Source organism: Gavialis gangeticus, unplaced genomic scaffold (genome assembly GCF_001723915.1).
Source record: "Gavialis gangeticus isolate Ggan-Ray unplaced genomic scaffold, GavGan_comp1, whole genome shotgun sequence".
NCBI lineage: Eukaryota > Metazoa > Chordata > Crocodylia > Gavialidae > Gavialis > Gavialis gangeticus.
The window spans coordinates 3718373-3728534 of NW_017729027.1; positions in this window are offsets into that span (position 1 = coordinate 3718373).

Here is a 10162-nt window from a genome sequence, read left to right on the forward strand (position 1 = left end):
TGACCATTCTGGTCCTGGCCCCAGCATTGACCAGTCGAGGGTATTCTAAGTCAGGCTTCTGAGTCTATAACACACTTGCTAACCTGGGTCTGCCTTCTTGACCCTACTGTGGAGTAACCCACCCAGTTGTGGGAGCTGGGGTTATTAAGGTGCCCCAACCCGCCTTTCACTGGGGTGGTAACTGGCTTGGCATTTCCTGGGGGCTCCTGCACTACTGAGAGCCCCACACAGCCACCCACTCCTGGCAGGGTGCAGTTTTAGGTCATGCCCAGGACCAGGAGCCTCCAAACCACCCTCTTAAGCTCCTGCCCTTGCCTCCAGGATGTTGCATTCAGCCTTGCAGCCAGGCAAAGTTACTGCCTGCCTGCCAGCAGCAAACTGCTGTGTTTATATAGGCAGCCAGAGATCTAAAATCACTGCCACAATCAAGCACCTGCTAGCTGCTTGGCTCAGCCATTCAAGTGGCAGGCACCAACAGTGTCCTCCCACACTCACCATTTCTGATATTTTAATGAGAAATGGTGCTTTAGTTTGTCAGTTTTAGTAATTAGCAAAATATTTTGCTCAATTTTTTCCTGTTTTTGGTCTTGTAACAGAAGCAAATACAAGGCCTATTAAGTACTCTTTCTTCTTGTGGAAGTAAGAAAAACACTTTCAATCAAACCTCCATGGACAATAGTATAATTCTGATGGTGAATATATGGCATTTACTTTAATCTAGAATGAATTATATAGTTCTTCCATGGATATGAATGATATATATCACCAACCAAATAAAAGACTCATAGTTACTTACCATCAGGGGAAAAACAGGGAGAACATCAAAGAAAGATAGAAAAGCATTTAATTTTCTGCACCTTAAGGAGAGTTCTTGTTTTGTTTTGTTTATTTATTGATTTGTTTTTAATACATATAAGCATAGTTTATATGAAGAACAGTAAGTTGATGTGGCAGGCTGGTCGCTGGGCTCCCCGGCAGCCCAGATTGTTAGCTTGAGCCTGAAGGCACAAGCTTCCATTGGTAGAGACAGTTTTCCCTTCTCCACCAATCAGAGGAAGGTAGAAAGAAGGCAGCCCTGGCCTGACCCAGGGGGGAGAAAGAGGACCTGAAAGGGAACTAAACCCTCAAGATTCCTGATTGGTCTGCTCCCAATCCAGGGGTGGAGCCTCAGAAAGGAATAAAAAAAGCCAGCGTGGCCAGCACATGGGCAGCTTTCTTTAAGGGACAATGAAGATGAGGGCTGTAGAAGAGCTGGTTGAGCTGAACAGCAGGGGCAGAGCAGTTGCCCCAGAAGCTCCCTGAAGATGCCTCCAGCAGGGAGAAACAGCAGGCAGTTGCATCCCACCTGCCATGGAAAAAGTGCAGCGATGGCGCGTGGGTCAGTGCACGGAGCGGATGGGACCTTGGCAGCTGCACAAGGCAACATGGGTCTCCAACCTTGCATGAGCCAGGAGCCCAGCCCCTTTAGTGCATGGAGCAGTGCACAGGGCTGGTGGAGAGCTGACATAACCCTGGAGACTGCATGAGGCAGCATGGGTTTCCAACCCTGCACGAGGCAGGAGCTAAGCCATTGGTGCATGTAACGGTGCACAGGGCTGTAGAGCTGATGGGTCCCTGCAGTTGCATGAGGTGGTATGGGTCCCCATTCCTACACTAGGCAGGTGCCCCTTTGGCACACAGGGTGATGCATGGGCCTGAGAGCTGAGTGGAGCTGAATGGACCTCGGTGGCTGCATGCACCAGTGCAGGTACCCACCCTGCATGAGGCAAGCACCCCTCAGGGCACAGGTGGTGCACAGGGCTGAAAGAGGGCGGATAGGCCCCGGTGGCTGCATCAGGCAGCTTGGGCCTTCCTGCTACAAGCAGTGACTGGACTAGTCAACCACCCCTGCGAGGGAAGATGCTGGGAGTCATGAGTTACCTTGAAAGGGGATTCCCACAGGAGAGGAGGTACCTCCTTCACTGTGGGGGCTCAAGAGGAACCCCCCTGAGGGGTGGGGATAATTTTCCCCTGATCACGTAGGGTAGTCTAGGACCCCTGTTTGTTAAAGGTGGTATCATGGTTACAGGTCCCTCCTAGCCAAGTGAACCAGGAAGAGGTAATGATGTTCTATTAGGTAATGGGATCTTTCCCTGGGCTGCCATTTCTTCTCTAGGCATAGCTACTGTGCCATTGAGTGTGGTCTGGTTATTTATGCCATTGGGATTCTGTTTTTAATATTGCGTCTTTATTGTTGCAATTTGAGAGGATTGTAAGCTATTTATGCCTGAATCTATTTGTGACAGGGTGCCTGCAGCACTCTGCCATGAACAGAATCAGGATGAGATAAAAGAGGAAAACTTACCTACAGAGCAGGAGGAGCCATGGCAAACCCCACTGTGATCAGGACAACTGGAGGAGTTGGCTGGGACCACGGCAGATCAAAGGCTGCTGCGGCAAACCCAGCTGCCAGGGTTCAAGCACAAGAAAAAAAAAGTGGGGCAGGAAAAGAACACAGAGAAAGGGAGAAGAACCACACCAGCAAGCAAAGAAGGAAGAGCTGGGTCAGGTAGGCAACCAATAGGAAACTGCCATGATGGACCCAGTTGAAGAGAGGGAGATTTAAGGCATGCCAAGGGAGCGTCCCAGGGGGAGAAGAAAAGAGACAAAGAGAAGAGAGGAGAGCAGGCGACAGAAGGATATCAATTAAAGGGCCAAAGTGTAAATGGTGACCTTGCGACTTACCCAACAAGGCCCAGCCAGGAACTGGAGCCAATGGAGAGGCTTGAATGACGGGTGAGTCCGATTCTGGGGGATGAAGAGAACCACTCCGGGGACCTGGGGGAAGAAGAAGAGGTAGGTGACATTACTGCCCCAGAAGGGGAAGAAGAAGAGAAAGTAGATCCCAGTCACAGGAGGGTGATGGGGGAACCAGAGAGAGACAGAAAGCTGTCTTTGGTCCCATGCAGGGAAGAATGGGGCGAGCAGCCACTTAGACAAGGGCCCTAAGTGAGGCCCTTCGAGCAGAGCTAGTGATGGACCTTAGTGGCAATCAACAGCACCTGGAACATCAGATGTGATGAGGGCAAAGCATGGGGATGGTGGAGCCCTGTGAAGAGCCATTGACATCTTGAATCCATAATCCATACTGCCTTCCAGTAGTATCTAAGTGCATCTCCCATAACATCAAAGGCGTGGTAGGCGATCTACAACAAGGCACTATTATTCCAGTCAGGAGGCGACATGATTCTGGGCTGTGTGATAACCCCCTTACACTATTTTATTGATTATTTTTTGTACACGTGATGTAACCATAGTATGTTCTGTTCAATTATTGTCCTGTCACCACCAGAGATCCCTATGCTGAACTGATGCTTAACCTGTGTTTTGTTGTTGAGAGTTCCTTTGCCTGTTGAGGGGCAGAAGCTGCACATTGAATTGGAGGCCACAGAGGATTCAGCCTGTATGGTAAGGATGCTATTAAGGCTCCTATTAAGCCTCCTCTCAATCTCCTCTTCTCTAGACTAAATAAGCGCAGTTCCCTTAGCCTGTCGTCATAAGTTGTGTGTCCTAACCCCCTCACCATTTTTGTTGCCCTCCACTAAATTCTTTCCAATTTGTCCACATCCCTTCTGTAGTGAGAGACCCTAAACTGGACACGGCACACCAGATGAGGCCTCAGCAGTGCTGAATAGAGGTGAATAATCACTTCCCTTGACCTATGGCAACACACCTACCAATGCAATGTAGTATGCTGTTAGCCTTCTTGGCAACAAGGACACACTACTGGCTCATATTCACCTTATTGTACACTGTCACCCCCAGGCCCTTTTCTGCAGAGCTGCTGCCCAGCCAATCAGCCGCCAGCCTGTACCAGTGCATGGGATTGTTTTGTCGTAAGTGCAGGACTTTGCACTTGTCCTTGTTGAACCTCATGAGATTCTTTCTTGCCCAATCCTCCAATTTGTCTAGGTCACTCTGAATCCTAGCCCTACCCTCCAGTGTATCTACTACTCCCCCCAGTTTGGTGTCATCTGCAAACTTGCTGAGGGTGTACTCCATGACATCTTCCAGGTCATTGATGAAGACGTTGACAAAACTGGCCCCAGGACCAACCCCTGGGGCACTCTACTTGATACCATTTGCCACCTAGACATCAAGCCATTGATTACTACTCTGAGCCCAATGCTCCAGCCAGTTTTCTATCCACCTTACAATCCATTCATCCAAGTCCATACTTCCTTCACTTGCCTGTGAGAATGTTGTGGGAGACTGTATCAAAAGCCTTGATAAAAATCAAGATATACCACATCCACAGGTCTCCCTGAATCCACAGAGCCAGTCATCTCATCATAGAAGGCAATCAGGTTGATCAGGCATGACTTGCCCTTGGTGAATCCATGCTGACTGTTTCTAATTACCTTACTCCCTTCCAAGTGCTTAAAAATGGATTCCTTGAGGATTTGCTTCATAATTTTTCCAGGGACTGAGGTGAGGCTGCCTGCTCTGTAGTTCCCTGGATCCTGCTTTTTTCCTTTCTTAAATATGGGCACTATATTATATACATGGACCCGCTCTTGCAGACCCCTCCTCCTTCTGACTATTACATCTGTCAGCTACAAAGATTTGAGGCTCTCCAGTGGGAAGATAGGGCTTCTGAGGGATGGCTCTACATACCAGTCTTCTAATACACTCTTTTTTTGTGCAGGTCTTCTGTGTTTGTTTCTATACCCTTTCCATGTTGCAGCAGAGAATATTTAAGACTTAGGTTTTATTGAAGTCTGAAGAAGAAAGTACTGTAGACTCTGGGGGAAAATATCCTCTCTTTAATATAATATATAAAATAACAGGAGCAGAGGAAATATACAGGACTGGTGTCTTCAGGGCAAATTCTTTCTTTTGTGTATGGATTCTAAGTTCTCATTGGAATCAGAACTTGCTCTTGACTAAACTGGTTTTATATAAGTGATCATTGTTCAAATTTGCCCTTACATGGAGAAGTCCATCATTAAGAGTGTTAGCCTTAGTGTTTTTCTCTACAATATACACTAAATAATGTACATACATTTTAGAATGAAATTCTGGGTGCCTGCAGCTCTCTCTCATGTTAAATATATTTATCAGGACTATAAGCAGGTTGCCTACTTGCTGCCTTCTATCCTGCAGAGGGGTTTCACTACTATTTCAGAAAGGGAAATAGATCCTAAGTGATAAAGATGAAAGAGGTTCATATGGAGGGACTTAAAACCCTTGGAGGTTTTTAAGATCTGGCTAGTCAAAGCCTTGTATGAGATAATATGGTTGGAGACAGTCCTGCTTTAAGCAGCGGGTGGTCTAGATGACCTCCTGAGGTCCCTTCCAGCCCTAATTTTCTATGATTCTATAATAAGATCAGCAACCCCCAGCACGTGGGCCGAGCACGGCACGTGAGGCCATTTTGCTTGGCCCATCACCACCAGCCTGGGCTCTAGGAAGCTGCTGCCAGGCACGAAGCCCAGGTTGTTCCCAGCAGGCAGCTGAGTGGCTGCATGCCCTGCTGCAAGCAGACTGGGCTCTGTGGTTGGCAGCAGCTACCCAGAGCCTGGGCCAGCTGCAGCCAGGAGGCTGCAAACATCTGCTCTGGGCTCTGGCATTAGTTCCATACTGGCGGGTGCATGCACGTCTTGGAGCAGATAGTGGGGGAGGGGCTGGAGGCAGTGCAACCGTGCCCTCTCCCCACCTACCAGCCCAGAGATGATGACTGGGCTCCGGAGCCCGGCACAGCTGTTTGTAGCCAACCTGGGCTCTGGGCAGCTGCAGCAGGCTCCACAGCCCCAGCATCAGCTCCATGCTGGCAGTGACTGCATGTGCACCTCAGAGCAGACAGCGGGAGGCTTGTGATGCCTCAGGCCCTATCCCCACCGTCCGCTCCGAGGTGCATGTGCACCCAATGGTATGGAGCTGATGCCAGAGCCGGGAGCAGCTGTTTTCAGCCTCCCAGCTGCAGCTGGCCCATGCTCTGGTAGCTGCTGCCAACCACAGAGCCCAGGCTGCTTGTAGCAGGGCTTGCAGCTGAGCCCACCTGACTCCCACCTGCTCCAAGCCCAGCCCAGTACAACCCATCACTGGGATGAGGCTGGAGCTGCCCCTTGCCAGGAGCACCACAAATGTTAATACCCCAAACTACTCTCTACAGTACATACATCACTCATTATTTGCTAAGGATCATTTGTTGCATCATATTGACTCATGTTCTCTACCTGAAGATAGTTTTACTTAAAGGAGTTATGTCAAACACCCCCCTGTCCTGGACTGCATGACTCCTTGTAAACCCAATCTGCAGGGCAAACAGCAGAGGTGGCAGGGCTGACAGCTTCAGAGGTGGCAGGGTAAGCAGTGTCTGAAGTGGTGGTTATGGGGCAAACAGGTGCGGGCACCACTTGCCAAAGCAGAGGCACCACAAGTAGCAGCAGCAGTGGGGCAGGCAGTGGCAGCTCCAAACAAGAGCAGTCCCAAATGGCCATGGACTGAGCAGGGCTGTGTTGGCATAGCCCTCATTCCCCTCCCTCTCCCTCAACAGCCATGTCCAACATGGCCCCAAAATCTGAGAGGCCCCTACCCTGCTAGCCCTGCCCACCCAGGAGCCATATGGACCAGATGAAGGAGATCTGTGGGCCAGATACAGCCCACAGGCTGCACATGTTATATCCCTACCTTAAAGCAATAATTCAGCAGAATTGTACATTAGAAAGTAATGAGAGACATTTGTAACTGGATACAGGGGGAAGCTTCTTGCCCATCTCTGTTTACCTGGTTGAAAGTCATCTGATGACTAGGAGTGTAGTCTTGCTCTCACTCTAAGTAGCAAAGCCCCTCTATTGCTTTCAATGGGACTGCGGTCCTGTGAGACCTATACCCGAGTTCCTCAGCAATGGAATTTGTCCTAGGAACACAGAGTACAAGAAGGGGCTTCCAAAGCATGCCATTCTAGTACCCACATTCCCAGGCCACCAGTTTTCCAAAGGGTCCTCAAGAATGTCTGCTTGAACCCCTCTCACATACCATCCCCACATGCCATATAAAAACAAAACAAGAAAAACCCTACAATGTGCCACACGTAAAGGGCAGGAGACAAGAATATTGTCATTGTCTTGCCACTTGTCCTAGCAGGAAAGTAGGAAGAAGCATATAGAAAGAAAGACAGTGGCAGAAACTTCCTTAAAATGTTTTTAAAAGGACAAAATGAATAGCATTTTACAGCACTGACTGTTCACTCACAAGATGGGAAGAGGGAAGTTATGTTTCAGCAGCTGCGCCTGTTCTTCCTGCTGAAATCATTCCATTCAAAAGGCATCCTTTACAGGCCAGCAACAACAGCAAAATGTCACCCATTCTGGACATGTAAATCAGATTGTGTTTTTTCACACAGAATTCCAGGCATTAGATTGAAATAATGATTTGCAATAGGCTTTTGAAAAGAAACACACAATGATAATTTTATTTTCTTTGGCACATTTATTTCCCAAAGAGCACATGCACACAGAAAGAGATATCAGTTACAAAAGAAAATGCCAAACTATAGTTAATTTGATATTGTTGTCCCTTAGACCTGAGTGGTTAGCCAAAGTTCAATGCCTGGTGGGGTTGTTTCCATTTGAAGGAAAAAAAAATCAATAGCATGAATTAGATATAATTCATGATGTAATCTTGTTTAAATATATAAAATTAAAGTTGTTTGGGAATTTTCTATCTGAATGATTTTCCAAGGGAAAATACAGTTTCTAAAACAAATTCATTTCACTTGGGGTCAGCCTGAGCTGGATCCAAATATTTTGATTGTTGAGATGTTTCATTCAGGGTCAGTCCAACATTCTCTTTTGTGGAACAGGAGCTAATGGAAGTTGAGTTTGGGACCCCCTTCACCTCTGCCCAGTGGGCCATGCTCCCTGGCAGGATTATGATGCCCATGACCAAGAAACAGTCAGAGAGTTTTTGTTGGGTCTGAATGATTTCGTCAGCAGAGATGGATGAGCTTCATCCCAGGGTCCTGAAGAAACTGGCACAGGAGATCTCAGAGCCCTTGGCAATAATCTTCATGAAGTCATGGGAGATGGGCCAGGTACCAGAGGACTGGAAAACGGCCAACATAGTGCCCCTTTTTTAAAAAAAAGGCAAGGAGGAGGACCCAGGAAACTATAGACCAGTCAGGCTCATCTCAATACCTGGGGAGTTACTGACGCATATCCTAAGGAAGGCCATTTGCAAGCATCTGGGAGAAGAAGGGCTGATCACAAACAGCCAGCATGACTTTATGAAAAGCCAATTGTGTTAGCTAAACCTGATCTCTTTCTTTGACAAAGTAACTACTTGGGTGGATGAAGCGTGTAACAGGGACTCAAACAGGAGGCCTGTTACTAAGACAGTTTCAGGCAAGAGTGACCTGACTATGACCCCACCAGGTGAAGGAAATTGCACGCTGGGGGCAAACTAGGGTGATTAATGCACCATGAGGGAGATAAAAGTGATGACAGGGAATACAGAATTTGCCTTCGGGCACAAGAAGAAAAAGGACAAAGAAGAGTCTGGCATGAGAGCCCAGGAAGCCTACGTATGAGTATGAGGGACCCCGAAATACAGTGCCTGGAACGAGTCGGCAGTTTGAATTAAGATAGGATACTTACCATTAAAATCCAGCGTCTCTGGTGAGTGGGGAAAACCGGGTCTCTGGGGGATAGATTGGTAAGGGAACCCCGAGTGAAGAGGGTTCCCCTTTGGAGAAAGTGTGGGCCAGAAGAAGTTCGCTGAGCCCACGAAAAACTAAAAACTCCTCTGACGCTAAAAGCAGTGGTGAGAGAAGCAGCGGAGTAGCTGTTGCTGCTCTTAAAGAGACAGTATCATTTAACGTGGGGAACACGTCTGCTGGGCAAGGCAACTTACTGTAAAACAATAATTGTTGTAAAGTAATTGGAAAGGCTTGGGGGCACCTGAGTTTCTTCTATGACTTGAAATCTCACTGCTAATGAGGCATTTAGGGGGACCATGGTTGCAATTTAGTCTCTTTTAAAGGAATAAAGCCAACTTATTCAAAGTTAACCACGGAGTGACAGGAGTGCTTTCTAACCCTGTAAGATCACTGAAACCTTCTTTTCTTCTTACCATCTAAGTCATGGCAGGTGAGTCCCAAGAGAAACCCCGTTAGGAACCTTCACACTCCTACAAAGACTATGCTGTGGATATAGTGCATCTGGACTTCAGCAAGGCTTTTGTCAAGGTCCCACATAACTTTCTCATGAACAAATTGGAAAAATGTGGGCTACATAAAACTACTATAAAGTGGATAGATAACTGGCTCAATAGCTGCAAGCAAAGAGTAATTATTAATGTGTCCATGTGAGAATGGCAGGAGATTTTGAGTGGAGTCCCACAGGAGTCTGTCCTTGACCTGGTGCTATTCAATGTGTTTATTAATGATTTGGCTACTGGCATAGGAAGCTTCTTGAGCAAGTTTGTGGGAGAAATGAAACTGGGAAGGATTGTGAACCTGCTGGAGGTTGCTGAAAAAAATTCAGAAGGATCTCAACAGATAGCACTAGCCCAACTTTTCAAACAGGATGAAGTTTAGTGCACATAAATCAAGGTGCTACACCTCAGGATAAATCATCAACAACACAAATATAAAATTGGGGACACCTAGCTGGGTAGTAGCTCTATGGAAAAGGACTTGGGAGTCTTGGTAGACTACAGACTCAATATGAGTGTCATGCAGCTACACAAAAGGCAAATGCAGTTTTGGGATGCATTAGGTACAAGACATGGGAGGTGATAATGCCTTTCTACTCAGCACTGGTTAGACCTCATCTGGAGCAATGTATGCAGATCTGAGCTCCACTTTTTTTTAAAAAATGTGGAGAAGTTAGAGAGGGTCCAGAGGCAGGTGACATAGATGATCAAGAGCTTGGAAGGCAAGACATACTAGGAGAGGCTGAAGGAGCTAGGCATGTTCATCTTGCGGAAAAGGCATTTTGGAGGAGAGAACATGATAACAGTTTTCAGCTCCTTGAAGGGCCTTCATAAAGATGAGGGAACACACATTTTTTTTTTTTTTCTCCCTCTGCAGAGGGAAGGACATGGATCAGTGGACTGAAGTTGCAGCAATGTAAATTTGGATGGATATCTGGAAAAAAATTCTTCACTGCTACTGGGC